General features: G+C 37.9%; 1 long non-coding RNA gene across 1 annotated transcript; it reads right to left on the minus strand.

The window, feature by feature from the left end:
• Window positions 1-2899: 2899 nt before the first annotated feature.
• Window positions 2900-6969, minus strand: LOC131006585 (uncharacterized). Its single transcript, XR_009095616.1, has 2 exons — window positions 5555-6969; window positions 2900-3771 (listed from the first exon to the last, which is right to left on the minus strand). It is a non-coding gene; the product is annotated as an uncharacterized LOC131006585 (long non-coding RNA).
• Window positions 6970-19169: the final 12200 nt, after the last annotated feature.

Below are 19169 nucleotides of genomic sequence, written 5' to 3' on the forward strand. Positions count from 1 at the left end.
ATCTCATACTTGAGGACAAGTATGATCTAAGTGTGAGGGGATTTGATGTGTGTATTTTAGCTACCTAGTTTAGTGTGCGTTTTGCCGTGGTTTCATGTGATATTACATAGTTTGCTATGTTTTGGCGCAGGAATGAGAAGAATTGAAGATGGAGCTGCTAATTGGGTGAAATTGGAGAAAGACGAGCTTGCAACGGAGATTCGACGTGGAGATGGAAGATAATAGAGATTGGGCTTTTAATTACTTGTTATATTTTTATAAAGCTCAAAACTCTTAGTTTTATTTTATTTTGGACTTAATTAGGTAAAAGGGCCGAAGCCCATTGGGGATTATTAGGCGGCACTTTAGAAGGGAATTAATTCCCTTAGTTTTGTTAAGGCCGCATGCATGGCCCTTATATATTAGTTTAGGTTTTTAATTTCATAGACACACACTTTTACATACCTTGCAGCCGCAATATTTGAATTAGTGATAGTAGTTGACTTTTAATTCATGCAACCCTTTTTCTTCATGCAAATTTTCGATTCCAACGTTTTTTTAGTCCTTTGCTTTCAAAGTTTAATTTAGTTTAATTCTTGCATTTGTTTCTGGAATAGCGGCTGGATTGGAATTGATCAAGGGCAACGAGTTTTGGGTTGATTCAAGGGTTATTTCAATTCGTGCAATTTATTTTCTTAGTATTGTTCGTTACTTATTTATGTTTATTTTTATTTATTTGATTGTTTTTATTTTAAGCATGAGTAGCTAATTCTTTTAATTCGGCGAGAATAATGAAACTCTAATTTAATGATCTGTGAGACCTAATTGGTTTAAAATTGATTCCTGTTGATTCCGATTAATTCCTAGGTTCCAAGATAATTCTGATTTTATTTAAGCCTGATCAACTTAAGTTTAATTGGATTACAGTCAATTAGTTCCTGCCAATCCGTAATTGTTGGAATTGGACTAATTAGTGATACAACTACCGTGTTCGTAGTAGGAATTAATTGGTATATTAATTATTACTAGCGTCTCTAGGATAATTGATATAAATTGGGTTCCTTCATCGTAATGCTGTTAGAATATTAAATCTAGGTCTGGCGTCTCCAGCTAGGTTATACTTTAATAAGGGAAATAAGCAGGTCTGGCGTCTCCAGCTGTTTATCGACACAGTAAGTAGGAATTGGGGTACGTCCGTTGCGTTTCACGGTATCCTATAACTGGTTGGTTGATAGGGATTAATTAATTATTGCGTCGAGGATCAGAGTTGAATTAGAGTGGATTTATTTGAGCCGAATTACCCTTTTCATATATATTTACTTAAAGCGTATTTTATTTGATTTAATTCTGCATTCTTAGTTTAATTAACTCCTCTTAAAATTAAGGCGTGGTGGCGTCACCGTTTTTATAGATTTAGGGATTTGAATGAATTTTAACTGCTCTCTGTGGGATCGACCCTCCTTACCAATATACTAATTTATTTTGGTAATTCTGCAGGAATTATTTGGTGGTTGGCGACGTCCACCACGAGCCCTGGTATGCAGATATTGTCAATTACTTAGCTTGTGGTATTCTACGGCCGGAGCTGACGTCGCAGGAGAGAAAGAGATTTTTAGCTCAGTGCAGGCATTATTATTGGGAGATTCCTTACCTCTTCAAGCTTGGAAAGGATGATGTCATCCGACGGTGTGTGCCGGCAGAGGATCAACAACAAGTGTTAAAAATGTACCATGAAGATCATTGTGGTGGACACTTTGGGGGGCAGAAAACAGCTCATAAAATTCTTCAATCAGGTTTGTTTTGGCCTTCCATTTTCAAAGATGCACACACTTTCACTCTTGCATGTGATCGGTGCCAGAGAGTAGGGAATATCGGCCGCAGGAATGAGATGCCTCTCCAAAGCATTTTAATTGTCGAAATTTTTGATGTATGGGGCGTTGATTTCATGGGGCCATTTCCTACTTCGCATGGGTTTCAATATATTTTACTTGCTGTAGATTACGTGTCCAAATGGGTTGAGGCTATCCCCACGCGGACATGTGATGCTAATGTGGTGCTTAAGTTTGTGCAAGAGAACATTCTTTCTAGATTCGGATTTCCTAGAGCTATTATTAGCGATGGAGGCAAGCACTTCTGCAACAAGTTGTTTGCAAAGCTCATGAAGAATAATGGGATCACGCACAAGGTTGCAACACTATACCACCCACAGACCTCTGGACAAGCCGAGACGAGCAATCGGCAGATCAAGGGAATTTTGGAGAAAACGGTCCAGCCCTCGCGCAAGGATTGGACCGCAAAGTTGAATGATGCTCTCTTGGCGTACAAAACTGCCTTCAAAGGCATGCTTGGGATGAGTCCATACCGTCTCGTCTATGGCAAGGCCTGCCATCTGCCGGTGGAGATTGAGCACAAGGCTTATTGGGCGATCAAGGCTGCCAGCTATGACTTGGACTCTGCTGTGAAGCAGCGCACGCTGCAAATGGAGGAGTTAGATGAGCTACGCAACGAGGCGTACGAGAATGTAAGAATCTACAAGGATAAAGTGAAGCGACTACATGACCGCCGCATTTGTCACAAGAAGCTTTGCCCTGGAATGAAGGTGCTTTTGTTCAATTCTCGACTGAAGTTATTCCCGGGTAAGCTGAAATCTAGGTGGAGCGGTCCATTTTTACTCAATGAGGTGTTCGAGCATGGTGCCGTTGAACTATTCAATGAAAACACGAATGAGAGCTTCAGAGTGAACGGCCACCGAGTGAAGCCATATTTGTCGCAGCCCGATTCCCGACGCTAGTAATAGCGGGGTACGAGTATCGATACGACTATTTTTAAAAGAATAAAAGATAAGAAGAACAGGTCGAACATCAAGCGGAAGCTCGCATCAAAGCATGCCAAGGGAAATCATCATAAATGAACCCAAGGGTAAAATCGTCATGGTAGTTATAACTTTTTAATTATCAGGAATTTCACGAACAAAAACAAAATGGGTATAGCTCATTTTTCATAAGGAAGCATAATATGCAGAGTATCGCAGCAAAAGGCGAACCGATTATATGTATGAAGACACATAACCGTGAGTATATTACTTGATTCGAAAGGAAACGAAGTATTTTTAATCATCAAGACTCTATCAATCATAACGGCAATATTAAATATGATCACATCGATTGAAACGGTTCCCCACCAGCACCAGACCAATCTCGCTCCCCGCTTAGCCTGCACATTTAGAAATACATGCAGGGCGTGAGTACATAATACTCAGTGGGCAAACGCCGAAAAACAAGAAAGGTGCTCTTAGAGCTATAAGTTTGAAGCTTGCCACATCTCAGCAATACACAGAAATAAGTTAGCATAATTGAATCTGTGCATGCAGTTTTCATAATCAACATCATAAATAAATGTCTGCAGACAAAGTAATCGACATGTATGTACCGCATCTACAACTCATCATTATAATTAAGGTACTGAGAAGTAGGCCTCCCTCTCAAGTACCGTGACCGGCCGACCCGAAGACGGCTCACAGTCACCTCTGTGCACAAAATCTCGCTTGTGGCAGGACCGAATTCGTCTCATCTCATCAGTAGAGGGTAACATACAAGCTCAACATAAAAAATTGGCAAGTCAAACAGTTCTCAAACATCATTTATCTCAAAACATTTGTTAATCTCATAACATCATCAAATCATTTTAGAAAGCTCATATGATAAATATATACTCAAAATATTGCTCACCTGAAGACCTTACTCAAAATCTCCCGTCAAAGTGGAGTTACTTACTTCCTTGCTCGGCTCGTGTCTTCAGGGATCATCATCATCATCGAAGGTTCATGTCATAAAATGAATCTCGATTAGAAACTCATTGACAAATCTCATGCCTTAACTCTTGCTCTATCTCATATTCTATCTCCTTATTCAACTCTATATAGACTCTCCACTCATCTCAAATCCTTAAGCTCAAGGATAGGTTTCAAGAAAATCATGGTTCTAAGTCTCGATTTATCTCTCATATAAGACTCGTCTAATTTTCACTCAAACACATAGGCAACACAAACACGTAAGGCACATAAGAAAATACAATCAAACATCATCAAAACATGCTTTGTTTATACACTGACTCAACGTCAAAAATTAACCTGTTCTGACTCCGACATCTCCTGGACTCGAGACTCATACCAAAAGAAAGGTCTTCGAGTCTAGTTTCATATAAAAAAACGTAGAGTCGAAAACTCCAAGTGGTTTGGGAGTTATGTCGTTTGTACCACGATCTACCATATTCGGCAGTTTTGAGCAATCGAAAACTTTGATTTTTGAAAAATAGTAAATGATGTCAAACTGGGCTCAAATTTAGTGGATATCTAGATAATACAATAAGGTTAATACCACAAAAATTTTAAAAGCTAGATCACACAGGAAGCTACTCAAATGAATGACTCTTTCCTCTGTTCTCTGAAATTCTCGGTGGTAATGTGCAGTTTAGCTTTTGTATTTTATAAAAATAGTAAACGAAGTCCAAATGACTTGAAATTTTACCGGTATGCTCAAGACTCATGTAGAGACTTTATATAAAAGTTTAAAAGCTATTTGACATCGACAAACCGTCGATCACAGTAGGTCAGTAGGCCTACGAAAATCACCAAAATCTCATCTCAAACTCTTAAATGCTCAACTCAACATTCCTTCAAAGAAAACCAATCAAAGCTCATTTTAAACACATATAACACTCACAAAGATTCAAACACATTATAAAACTCATCATACTCAAATTAACTCTCCTCTTTTACATTTTAACTCAAATCTCAAGGGAAACGTTTCAACGAACGCCTCAATTCAATTCTCTTTTCATTCTCATGCTCAAAATTACTCAAACACTCATGTATGACCTCTTACATCACATAACTCAAAAACTCACATAAACTAACTCAAGTCAAAAATTCACTTAGCCAATAATAGACTTAATCAAAGATAAAAAGACACTACTATCATGCTCAAAAACATACTCTAAATCACTTAATAGACACATAGACACGAAAGTCCTAATTTTTATTAAACTAAACTCTTTGAAATTTATAACCACACATGAATCTTTAATCCAATCATAGATCTATCAATTTTAACCCATTTATCTCACATATAATCCATCAATTAACAAGTTAGAGCATAGATTCACATATCCCTAATTTTATTAAACTAACTCATATCAAAATCATCAATTGACATCATATACTCAATTTACTCCATCAATCATCATCATATACATCTCATGGACTCATCTTCATCATCAATTTATCACTTTAATCATCAACTCAAAAATTCCCAAATTGGGGTAAACTAAACTCATCCGATTTTTACATCTCAAAGCATAGCTTTTCAAAACACACATCAATCATCACCAAACATCACATAGATCACTTTTCTCACCCCAATTCAAGGAAAGAAGAAGAAAATTTTTTGAAGGGTTGAAGACCCATTTGATCGAAAATTTCAAAAACAAGGGAGGGGTGATTTCTTGCTTCAATCTCTCAAGAATACTCACATACAATCTCATACAAGTCATATCTATGAATTTATACATCACTTACCCAAACTTTACACCAACAATCAAACTTTCTCTCTCTAGCCTTGAAGCCAATCTTCAATGATCTTCTTGAATCCAAGGAGATTGAAGGTGTTTAGGCAAGATTTTGGAGTGGATTGATGTGTTTTGTATAATTTTTGGAAGCTCCGAAGGTCTCTCCAATGGTTGACAATGGAGGAAATGAGAGATGAAGGGGAGAGAGAGATGACCGAAAATGGGGTGGAGAAGAGAGAGAATTGGCTTGCAAGATTTGTGAGGATTTGGCTAATCTTTTAAAGATTTGTGAATCTTATCAAATATTTGGCAATTAATGCCTTAGTCTCTCTCTCTAATCTCTACACTCTCAATCTCTACACTCTCACTTGACAATTTGTGGTATTTAGGCACATGCTTGGGAAATTAAATAATAGTGTGAGAAGGGTGATTAAATAATAATCACAAAATTTATGGAAATATTACTCATTAATAAAATACCATAGCATAATTATTTATGTGATCAAATAAAATAATTATAGCACTAATACTTGTGCACTCTCTCAATTATAATATTCCTCTTCGTAGGAAAAATAACAAAAAAAAAATTATGCTTGGAAAAACATTTCCATAAACCGGCATCATTCGATTTCTTGGTAAAAATAAACCGCACTTGCTTTGGAAACTTAATCAAAATTCCAAGTGCTAAGGTCTCAAATAAAAATCATAATAACTTGGTCATAATGACACACGTCACAGAAATCGCATAATCAATCAGTCACGTAAATTCACATATCATCACATCAAAGCAGTCGGCAAACACAAACAAACTAGACGTCTCTCTGACCGACTCTTTTCATCAAGGTTCTCACTCTTTCTTCCTCGACTCTATGTCAAACTCATTATTCCTATTTTCTTAATAGGTCAGTCAATCTCTGATAACTCGGTATCCGGTAACTCTATTCCCGGTAGTTGGAAATAAAATAAAATCTCAGCTCAAATCAATCAGCATCTCTATCTCAACTCATTTCTCGAATCTCTTCACTCTAACTCTATCATTGGTTTATTCCCTCATAACTCTATTTAAAGACAATCTGTCTTATCTGCTCATAAAAAAAAAGTCTCGTATTTCAACATCTCAGTACTCTCATTAGTGTTAAGACACTATTTCTCAACATAGGGAAAAGTACGGGGTGTTACAATATTACGAGCACCAGAGCTCGTCCATGGTGGTGGAGTCTCACACTCTGCACGATCCTCACTAAGGGTCAGATCTGAAGTCGGGCTGGAGACTCTAACTCTAGCGCTTGGTGGGAGGCAACCCACCGTTGGTTTGTTTTTAGTTTTTGTTTTTCGTGTGTTTTCTTTGTTTTCTGTTGTTGTTTTGTGTCTTTCCTAAGTTTCGGTTGGTTTGCGGATACTTTGATGCTTGGTGAGCATGTCTTGTTTTCAGCGCTGCAATTCTCATTCAGCCGTCCGCGCTGCATTTCTCCCCGCTGCACTTCTCCGCGCTGCCCTTCTCCGCGCTGCTCTGTCAGCACTGACCGATTCAGCGTGGCACTCTCCACTCTGCCATAGACCGTGAATTTCCCTCTTCACCACCTCTCACGATGCTTCAGTTTTACCATGCCGATAATCAGGGACGTTTTCTCAACTCTTCTTATTTCTTTTGTGCCCTGAGGACATGGCATGCTTTAAGTGTGGGGGGTGTTTTATTGTGCTTATGCTTTCAATTGGGCGAGATTAATCTTTCTATGCTTAGTTTTTAGTCTCGAATCTTGCGAGTTTTTTATGAATTTGTGGAAGAGTAGATGGTTTTCGATGCGAATTTCGGGTTTGTGAATGAATGGTGGTTATTCTTGTTTTACTCTTGATATATGTTTCTTGATTGTGCAAAGGATTTGAATTTTGTTGCAACATGTTTGTAAGTTAGTAAAACGTGATTTGTCCGGTAGATGCTAGAAGGAGTGTTGTCATTGTGATTGCCTACGATCGTATCTTATCTGTGAAAATGTTGGACGAATTGCCAACTTCAAAATTCAAAATCGCCAGCTCTGAAACATCTGGCCTGTTCTGAAATGTGATAGCTCTGAGTCTCTGCTCCGCTAGTCTAACTATGAGCATGGGAAACCACGTGAAAAGACTTTGGATTACATCCAAATGGTTTTTATTTCATGAATTATGGCTCAACTGTCGAAAATCTTAAGCACACAAAGTGTGAAAAATGGTGATATTGATTATAAAGGCGATCACATTAGGGAATTCACTTCTAGCGGAGAATTGGGTCTGATCGAATTACTTGCATTACTCTTTTGTTGCCTCTTAAACTTTGAGTTACTTGCATGATCGAGAGATGTGTGTTGTTGGTAAAATTTTGAATTGACTTTGAGAATGTTTGGATGGAAATTAACATTGTTGAAATCAATCTCTTCCTAGGATTTATATGGATTTTGCTTGAGGACAAAAGGCTAAGTGTGGGGGGGTTTGATTTATGCCTAATTGTTCTAATTTTGGGGGTTTACATGCGCATATTTTAAGTTAAATCTTCTGGAAATTGGTGCGTTTTATGGTTTGTTTTATGCTTTTCAGGAGATTTAGGTCTTATAGATGGAAGAGTGCGATTTTGGAGATTTTGGGGGTAAGAATGGTGTTTTTAGGCATACTTTGTTATGCAGAGCTCTCTATGAAGGCCCGTGCCAGAGTAGAAAAGCCCGCTTCAGAGCAGAGGAGTGCGCTCCAGAAGTCGCCAGCGAAATCCGCTCAAGCCAGAGAAATGAGAAGGCGAGCGCGGAAATGCCAGAGGAATCGAAGCGAGCGAGGAATCGCCAGAGAAATCACTTCGCTACTGGGAACATAAGTGTCAGAAGAATCGCTATGCCAGAGGAATTAAACGCCAGAGAAATCACCATTTCTCTGGAGTTAGAGAAATCACCATTTCTCTGGAGTCAGCGAAATCAAGAAGCCAGTATAACCAAGTCATCACCAGAGGAGTCAAGAGTCAGAGCAGAGGAGATAGACATCCATTACAGCGGAATCGAGAAGCCAGAGAAATCACCATCTCTCGGGCGAAAGCCAGAGCGGAAACCATTCCGCTGGCGACCCATTCCTCTGGCAATAGCCAGAGCGGAAGCCATTCCGCTGGCGAGAACCCCGAATTCGGCCAGGGAGGAGATTATTTCGGGGGCGTGCGTCACAGCTGGAAAGTTGCCTTCTTTTGCACGATTCTATTGCCTTTAGAGTTCTACTTTGCATGGCAACTTTCATGGTGATCCAGAAGGATTTGAAGTCTATAAATAGGGCCATACTTTTCATTGTAAAATATCAATCCCTTGCCCTAATTTTTGGAGTTCTGCCGTGAAGAAGCATCCAGCGCTGCACTGCTCCGAAGCTTAGGAATTTACTTGCTTTCATAGTTTTTCATAGTTTTCAAATTCATTGCTTTAAGTTAGATTTCAATTCAGTTTTTAGTTTATTCTTGGATTGTGATTGCGTGACACAATTACACGTTCAATACGTTTACGGTATTTCGTATTTAAATTCAATTTCTTTCGTTTAATCATGTTCATGTTTTTCATTCATGTTTATGCTTTCGTTTTAATTATGCAATTTAAATTATGCACTTTAGTTTCACGCTTAGATTAGAAGTCTTTAAATTTACAAGTATTTAATTTCATAAGTGGGTTTAATTTAAGTTCTTTAAAATCTTGCCTAGGGTTTAATAGTTTAATTCGCCTAGTTTAATTTTAAGCTCGGTTTTTACTTAAGTTTTTAATTCCAAGTTTTAGTTTAATAATCAAATTCTTTACTGCTTTCTTTTATTGCTTTTTCCTACGATACTACTAAAAGCCCTTAAAGACTTTCCTTGTGAGATCGACTTGGGTTAGCTTACACGTTACAATAGATCTCGTACTTTTGCGAGTCAATCTAGAGTAGTGTTTAGGTTGAGTCATCTATTACATTTAAGTCCTATGAATTTTGGTATCATCAAAACAAGGGTTAGGATATTCCTCAAGGTTCCCAACAATTTCCCCCTTTTTGATGATGCCAAAACCACACAGCAGTTCTAGACAGCAAAAAGACTGAACTCACAGTACAAGTTCTAAACATGGGGTGAAAACAGTTCCCCCTTAACAATAGAACCTAAAAACTTGTACTTAGAGCAAGAACGAAAACAGTTCTAAAACATAACATAAAGAAGATAGAAAAACCATAATCAGAGCCTGGACAAAGAGTCATTGTCTTCAGGTTGAGATCAATAAGAAGTTCATTTCATTAAAAAGGACTGATAAGCCATCAGTCGAGGTACAGAGCAAGACTTACATTGGAGTAAAAAGAAAAACAAAAACAACATGGGAAACCCATGGACTCCAGCAGTCTGCTTGGCTGCGCCTTGAACTTCTTGATCTTCATCTTCTGTCTTCGTGTCTTCATGTTCCTAAGCTTGTTCCACTCTCACTTGTGTTCCGTTGAATTGAGGTCTTTTCCTCTGGTTAATCTTCCTCATGATCATCGGATGAAATAGGATGATCATGTTGCTTGACCGACTTAAGTTCATAAGATTGTGCTACTTTCCCCCTTTTTGGCAACATCAAAAAGAAGGACGAACTTAAGAAGAAAACGAAGACCATGCGAAGGTAAGTTCGCAGGAGGAAGATATTGGGGTCATTGGGGATGCAGAAGGCGAAGGCTTAGAAGGAGGTTAGGAAGAAGAAAGAAATGACGAGGAAGAAAAGAAGAGAAGCAGAGGGTTTGAGAGGTGAGGGGTTGTCAATTCAGTGGAGATTGTGAGGGTCTCACTGTTGACATAGCGCCGGTTGACAATAAGTTCCTGCTCATTGTTGTTGCTCCGCATCGAAGCTCCACAAGAGACGAGATGCCTGTCGGTGAAGACGATGAAGTCTGTCCTATTTCAGACAGGTACTTCAAACCGATGCACCGGGCATGAGGATAGAAGACGCTCGTTTCGCTGGATACAAGTGAGGGTAGAGCAAACTTTGACGCCGGAGAGACGTTGAGGTCCAGTGGAAGGGTCCGGTGAAGACCAGGTGTGTGAGCGTCATTCTTCCACTCCATGACTTTGCAGTCATAGATTTCTCCTTTAGTCGGAACAAATTTTCTTTGCAAGTTTAGAAAAGATTGAAAATTTTTCTCACAGTGAAGGCTGTGGAGATTTGTTAGTTGATGTAAAAAAAAACGTGAAGACAACATGGTATAAATAGACAAGATTTGAACCATGTAAGAAGATGAAAAGGTTTTTCGAATACTGTGCCTAAAATGCAATTGAAGAGAAAATTCACGTCTACCGTCACTGCGAGGGACTGCGTCTTCAAAAAGTTGAAAGGCATCATTGCATTCTGTCATGTCAATGAGCTTTTCAAGAAATTTTATTGCAGAGGCAAAAAGGTTGGAAAGATTTTTGGCAAAAAGATCAGGACAAGTTCAATCAAAACAGATTTTCCCTTTATAAAAATCTTGTCCTTCTCGGATATTCCATTTACCAACAATTCCAACAATCAGTTAAAGTTTTTGAAAGAAACTGATCAGTTAGAGAAAAGATTTTGAACTAAAAGCTTAAAGCTCTTAACTGAAATAACTGATTTTGAAAGGTAAGCATTTTAAAATACTTATTGATCAACTGAACATCGTAGTCAGTTGATACCACTTGATCCTGGTTGTTTCATCAGGATGACTTCTTCTTCAGATGAGCATTCGGACTTCATTGCTTTCCACGTCGGCGATCGTAGAATCAGCAGTTGGTTGACCACCAGTCAGCATGACTGTTTGAGAAGATCTTCAAACACAGCATCACTCTTCAGGGTTGATGAGGCCGATCTTTTCACATAGATCATTGAACCTCTCTTCTGGAAGAGCCTTGGTCAGCAGGTCCGCTCTCTGAATAGCAGTGGGAATCCATTCTACAGAGATATCCTTCTTTTCGACATGATCACGAATGAAGTGATGTCGAATAGCAATATGCTTCACTCTGGTGTGATGAACTGGATTCTGGGAGATTGCAATAGCACTGGAGCTGTCGCAATAGATAGGAACTTCCTTTTCGTCGATCCCATAGTCCTTTAGTTGATGGACTAACCACAGGATTTGTGAGCAGCAGCTTCCGGCAGCAACATATTCAGCTTCAGTTGTAGAGGTGGCGACTGAAGTCTGCTTCTTTGAAAACCAAGAAATGAGCTTGTTGCCTAGGAATTGACATGTTCCGGAGGTTGATTTGCGATCAAGCTTGCATCCACCGAAGTCTGAATCTGAATATCCGGTGAGCTTGATGTCGTCGTCTGCTGGATACCACATTCCTAAATTGGGCGTGCCTTTGAGATATCTCATAATCCGCTTTGCTGCATCCAAATGAGCTTCCTTAGGATCTGATTGATATCTTGCACATACCCAGACTGCAAATGCGATATCTGGTATGCTCGCAGTCAAATACAGCAAAGATCCAATGATTTCTCTGTACTTCTTCGAAGAGACAGAGTTTCCTTCTGAACCTGGATCAACTTTCCAGTTTGTGTTCATTGGGATCTTGACTGACTTCATGTGCTGAATACCGAACTTAGTTATCAGTTCCTTGGCATATTTGGACTTATACTGGTATTTTGGTTTACTGGGATGACACCATTGATATGCTTGAATCTACAGTTTAGTAAATGAGATAAGGGCTCAAGAGGGAACCTTAAGAGGTTTCGGTTGAGATTCGTTCTTGTTGTTGCTTGAATGAGGAGTTGATGGTTTAACTTCTTATAGATAGGATAATGAATGTGCCGAGAAGGGTGGAGTAATCTCATCAATGGTGTTGGGTGATGACAGTCGAGAGAGGAGAGAGAGAAGAGAGAGGAAAGAGATGTCTGTTATGAGGGATGCAAGAGAAAGGCGTTGTTTTATTTAACCCTATTTACTTAGCCAACAAGTATTGGATAAATAACACATGCTTAATTATCCACTTGCATAAAATATCTTATCCGTTAACTATGTTTATCCACTTGCTTCCTCTCTCTCTAAAGTTAGTTCCGCACCAGAGCAGAGGAATGGTGAGGAGTCACACTCGTCAGAGGAATCACTCTCGCCAGAGGAATCACTCTCGCCAGAGGAATCACTCGGCAGAGGAATCACTCGCCAGAGAAATCACTCGCCAGAGGAATCACTCGGCAGAGGAATCACTCGGCAGAGGAATCTCTCGGCAGAGGAATCACTCGCCAGAGGAAATCACTCGGCTTAAATTAATATGCAATGCACAAAATAAAATTTAAATAACTTGAAAATTTACAAATGCTTCCATAAATCATTTTTGTTGGAATTAAATAAATTCTTTTTCTCAATTCGGCGTGAATCATCTTAAATCTAAGTTCAAAATTATTCTAAACTTAGCTCGAGGAAAACGGGGTATTACACACAAATTATTGGTCTAACATCATTAAAAGTAAAATATACAACACTCTAATATTATCAGGTTTTTGCTTAATTGCGCACTATACGATGTCGTTTACTCCTCAATTGAATCTTAGTCGGTGGTGGTGTTCTCGTCATCTTTTCGATCGTCATAAAAAATGGAAATGTCTTAATTGCAAATTCAGAAAGATATATATATTTAAAAGGTTTGAAAATGAGATCAAATTTATAAAATGGGTATAGATTCGTGATTTATTTTGTAATTTTTATTTTTTAAAATAATTGATTTTAATCCCTCTTTAAAAAAAGAACAATTGATTATAATTTGTATTTTTAAAATTATGTGTTGTAACTTATGCATAATCTTCTCAATTTGACCTTTATTTCATTAGTTTACAACATATTTACAAAATTAATCATTAACCTTCTCTATTTTTGTTTAGTTAAATCTACATAATTTATTTGTTGCTAGATTTTAATTTCTAATTATTTTAATATTATTTACTTGAATTAAATAACAAATATATTCAACAAAAATAGATACACCATCATCATCATCAACATCATCATCGTCGTCGTCGTCACCATTGTTGTTGTTATTATTATTACTAGAATTTTACCCGTGCATACGCACGGATACGAAATTACACAAATACATGAAATATAATTATAAATATAAGAAAAAATATAATATTAAATAAAATAAAATATATATAATAAACAAAAAATTATCTTACACAAATCAATTCCATATAATTCCATATAAGCAATATTATTGAGAATAAAAAATTTTGAAGTTTCAAATATCATAATTAGTAACCATTGATATATGAATATAAAATGAATCCAACCCATGGAATAATCAATGTGCAGCCTAAAAAAAATTCAACCTATGAAATAATCAATAATCAGTAACCCATAGAATAAAAAGCATGTTTATTACATAAAAAGTTAAATGTGAAAGATAACCAATTGCACGATTATGTTTGTGCAAAATAATCAATGAAACTTATGGTCCATACCCAACACAACATTATACCTTAAGAGAAATCAACTTCATTAATTACACAAAAGTATGGAATAATTTTATTCATAAAAGCATAATTAGTATGTGAGTTGTAATTGAGACTAATAGTAAATAAGTAGATTCTAAACAAAATAAAAATAATAGTACCAAATAAAAATGTAAAAACCATGAAAATAAAAAACACAAAAAAGAATTAGAACAATCAAGAATAGAGAGACAAAGTCAGCTTTGGGAAAATGAATTTTGAAAACATTTTTCGAAAATGAGCTGATGCTGCTTATATTTATAAGCAAATTTTAAGGTGAATTTTGAAATTTGAATTTTGGCTCCATGCTGGACGCCCAAGTTTTAAAACATCAGCTCAGTTTACCGCCCAAATTGTTTGAGGCTCAAGTTTAAGATAAAAATTCTTTGAATATTTGAAAAATTACAGTAAAGAAATATTTTTTAAACCATGTTAAAACATTAAATGGTCAAAAAAGTAAAAAAAGTTACTTATTTTTTGAATCATGCTAAAACATTAAATGGTCAAGAATATTTTTCACAAAAATAGTAAAATATGTATTTTGTGTAAAGAATAAAATATTAGTTTTCATTTTTTTAATCATGAAGAAATGTCAGCATCACTTTTTTTTTATACTATTTTTTGTGTGAATTTTTCTTGACCATTCAATGTTTTAGCATAATTACATAGTGTTCCATTAATTATTTTTAGTATATAAAATAAATAAAAATATACTATATTTTAAAAGTTAAAATATTAGAATTGAGAAAAAAAAAGGAGAATAAAAGATATTTGGAATACAATTGTAAATTTAGTATTCTACCATTTATGCCTTCTTAAGAAAACAATTGTCCGTGGCCTAAAAAAAGAAAACAATTGTCTGTTGTTTTGTACCATATCAATATAAATGATCGACGTTTTTTTTTTTTCATTTATAATTTTTTACTCAATTCCAATTTATCATTCTAATTAAATTCATTTACATTTATTTCTATATATATATATATATATATATATATATATTAAATAGAGGTTTTTTATAAAAGAAAAAGTAAAAAGAATCCCTTGAGAGCACAAAACGCAGACTAAGGGCACGAAACTCGAAAAGAGATCATTAAACAAAGAAACCTGAAGACACTAGCGATCCCATAAATCAGGATAGTCGTCCATCTCATCTGACCAACGTCTATGAACTATGTTATTCATTGCATTCATGCTATCAGTATTGCTATAATCAACCACAAAGTTCCTCGGATTGTAGCCCATTTCCCCCGCACTCCTGAGGCGACCTTTTATGCTACCTTCCGGAACTGCTTGCATGGGCTCACTTCCCATTCCCTTTCCCGTGCCCTTTGGACGGCCACGTCCCCGCTTGGTCGTCTTGTCCGAGAGTAATTGCATCCCTTGACTAACCTGCTCCTCTAACCGACTAATGCGACTAGTAATATTGTCCGGCCCAAGAGCGGACAAATCCTTGTTACCTTCATGCGAAACACCCCCGCTTTTGTCCAAAGTTGGGTCATGTTCGAGAGCAACAGCAGTTTCGTCAATAATCGGTTTGTTCAAACCCGTGCCATCCGGAGCCTCCATCTCCAAAGTTTCCTCCACATCAGAGTCCTCCTCGTTAATGACCAAGTCACTATCTTTAATCACATCTTTATTCCCCTGAATCGGAACCAGTATTTTGTCCAACAAATCCGGCTCAGATAAATGAACCCCGAAAGACGGTCCAGAAATAGGATCCACGCCCGTATCCAAACAAGTCTCCGCATTATTCTCCAAGTCCAGAGCCTGAAATGCATTTCGTGTCTCGACCGCCTCTTTCTAAAGAACCGGAACAACAATCTGTTTTTTTACCGCCTGTTCGGCAATCTTTGACCAAGCCGCAGCAGGTTTAGCTGCCGATTCCGTCGGAGCAACCTGCTGCTGCTTCTTCAAAGTGGCAGCCTCCTGCATATTTGCAGCCTGTTCATTTGAGGTAATCGCCGCCTGCCAATGCGGCCCATTGTTAGCCTTGTCAATGACAGTGTCATTCTGCTCACTCATCCCCCCAAACTTCGACTTGCGGCATCTATCGGGGGAGTGTCCCGTAATCTTGCAACGACCACAATAAAGAGGGAGATTTTCGAAAACAAACTCAATATGAAAAGAAAAATCCTCCATATCAATAAGAAGAGTATTAGGAAGAGGGTGAGACATATCTATTTCAACAAGAATACGGGCGAAATGTCCAAAATCTCTACCTGCCGAAGCACCATCGATCTTTAGAGGATGGCCCAAGTAACGACCAATTCCAGAGATAATTTGTGGATTCCAATACTCGATAGGAAGATAATGAATTCGCACCCAAACATTAGCCAAGTGAGAGTTTTCTTTGAATGGATCAAAGTTGCGAGTCCACTCTCGGAGCCGAAGAAGACCCTTTGACAACTCCCAGATCACCTTTGCCTTTGCCGTAGCTTTATCAGTTGCTGTAGTAAAACGGAGCGTGTAAAATCCCTTTCCCAGCGGAATCAGTTGCCAGTCAGAATTTATACCCCAAATCTGTTGAAGCTCCGATTTCAACTCCATAGTTGAACGTGGCTTATCGCCTTTCCCCAGCAGAAGTCGTCCTGTTAGTGCATGCTCAAAAGCTTGGACCTCCTTTAAATATAAAGCCTTAGGAATTTTGAGAGAGAATTGATCTCCTTCCTTTGTTGGACGCAAATCATGAAAAACATGAGCAGCTAAATCTTGCCGTTTAACGGGCCGCTTAACAGTAGCACTGGCATAAGAAATCCTAGCGTTATCGGCCACGCTAGGATTTACAGAATTCATATCAACTGCCGTGCAATCGGCATCACAAGGTTTTGTGGCCGATGTCTTCCCAGCGGCATCCTGGGCCTCTGTAGTCTTCACCGCGCTGTTACCAACCGTGACAGATATAGATCGAGCGGAAGAAGATGAATGTTTAGGGTGTTCAAAATTCACAGAAACAGAGGGGAGATTTAGGAATCCCTTATCTTGAGTTCCGGCTGACGAGGTGGCCCGAGTAGCCGAATGAGTCATGGAGTTAAAGCTTGATGGAGGAGTTCTTGAAGCTCCCTTATCATGAGCTCCGGCCGGCGAGGCTGCCGGAGCAGCAGGATGATGATCCAGTCCGGTGGCGGCTAGGGTCGGCGCTGATGCTCGTTGGCGGCGGAGCTCAAGGAGGTGCGCAGCCGCCTCGCTTAGGAGCAGCCCGTCGTCCGTACGTCGCTTCTCAGGATGGTGCGCGGCTGCCCCATCTGCTGCTGCTCGGTCCAACCGGCGAAGATGCTGAACGGCGAGCTCTCTCGGCGATGAGGCGGAGCGGCGACTGCTGCTGGATCGGCGAGCGGATCGGCGATGAATCTCGACTCTTCCACTACTGCTGCTGGATCTCTCTCCAGCCTCTCCGGCACGCCGATCTTGATGGAGGCGCTGTGGAGGAGCTGCTGGAGGCGCTGCTCTCGTCAAGTCAGAGATGAACAGTGCAGATTGCGAATGAAAAAGATGGATGAACAGTAGAGCGCTGCTCTCGTCTGACTTTCAAGACGGAATCTCATATATATATATATATATATATATATAGTTAAACTATTAATTAAATAAAAAGAAGCATAACACCCTGTATGGAAACCAACATCCAATATCTTAAGAAATTAATTACTTTACAAACAATATTTTTAGATATTTAGATATCAAATTATGGATTAGGCATTAGTTGCAGAATTGTTGCACGATTTTGTTCAAACAAATCACCAATATTATAAAACCAAAGCCCATAGTTAATCTGCAGCAATGTGTATTCATTTATAACAAAATCAAAGCCCATAGTAATAGTGTAAATAAAAAAAAAAATCAAATTTTTTGTCTTATACAAAAGTGATTTGCATATTGGATAACTGAATGAATTTTAATTCACATTACTTCTTTCCCAAAAATTTATGTGCATGTGTCTTCATTAATAAAATTGAATTTTAATGATTTACTTGCATTCATAATCCATAATTTAAAATAATATTTTCTTTATATTTTTCCAATTTTACCTATACTTTCTCTAACTGACAAATTAACCCATGTAACATTCAGTTTTATTTTATGTTTGTAATGTATATCATTATTACATTTATCATATTTGAACCTATAATAAATAAAATCAGATATAATAGATTGAAAAAAAAAGTTTATGAATTATGTATAATATTTTTTTTTCTTGAGAGAAATTATGTTTATTATTCAATAACTCATATTTTGTGTTTTATACAAATCACCAACCCATTTATAACAGGATTGTTTTGAAACCTTAATTAGAAATTAAAGGTCGTAGGCGTTAATGGTTACATATGAAAAAACTCAACTATTATTAAATTAACCTAAAAATAGATCCAACTTCAAGTACTAATGGATAAGAGTAATTAAAAATATGTAAACTTAAAAAAGGATGATAAGAAAATAACATAAAATGCAGTAGACATTAGGAAGCCCTAATTTTGTTTCTCAATCAGTGTGCGCCACTTCATCTTCTCGATTCACCGCTCTCTATTCACTTTGCTTCTCTCTCTTTGTCTTCTTCTTCACTCTGCTTCGTCTGCTGTCACTCTCGTCTCTCTCTCTCTCTCTCTCATTCTTCTCTCTGCGACACAGCTGCTCTCTATCTCTCCCATACATATTCTCTCTTGTCTCCGGCATCTCGGTGCCCCTGCCCTCGTTGGTTTTCCCAACCCCTCGTCTCCTCTCTTTTTTCTGCGCCGGCGATCTCGCGGACCCGCCCAGTCTTCCCCGTCGCTCCGACCCGTCCTTAGCACCTGCATCAGAAGCAGTAGCAGTGGTCTATGTCCAATAGGTAACAATATAAAGCCAAAAAAAAAGATGCCGCTTCTACTGTGATTCTTCTTCACAGACAAAGCAACCCTAATTTCATTTTTAAATTAGTGCCGTTTCTTCATCCTCTCTCTATTTTCTGTTTTAATTCTTCATCTTAACTCTACTTCTCTCTGCGTCCCTGTTTTTTTTATTCTTTCTTCTTGCTGGCAGATGTTTCCTTCTTTTTCATCTCTTTTCTTCAGTTCCTTCTTATTCTTTTATTTTGGCAGAATTGATTATTGGTAAATTTGAGATGCTCCAATTTGAAAGTGTGAATCTCCATCATATTTATAGAGAGGCAAAACGTGGAGGCCACACATGCTTGTTCTTCAAGAATAAATTTCAATTATC

This window comes from Salvia miltiorrhiza, chromosome 1 (genome assembly GCF_028751815.1).
Source record: "Salvia miltiorrhiza cultivar Shanhuang (shh) chromosome 1, IMPLAD_Smil_shh, whole genome shotgun sequence".
NCBI lineage: Eukaryota > Viridiplantae > Streptophyta > Magnoliopsida > Lamiales > Lamiaceae > Salvia > Salvia miltiorrhiza.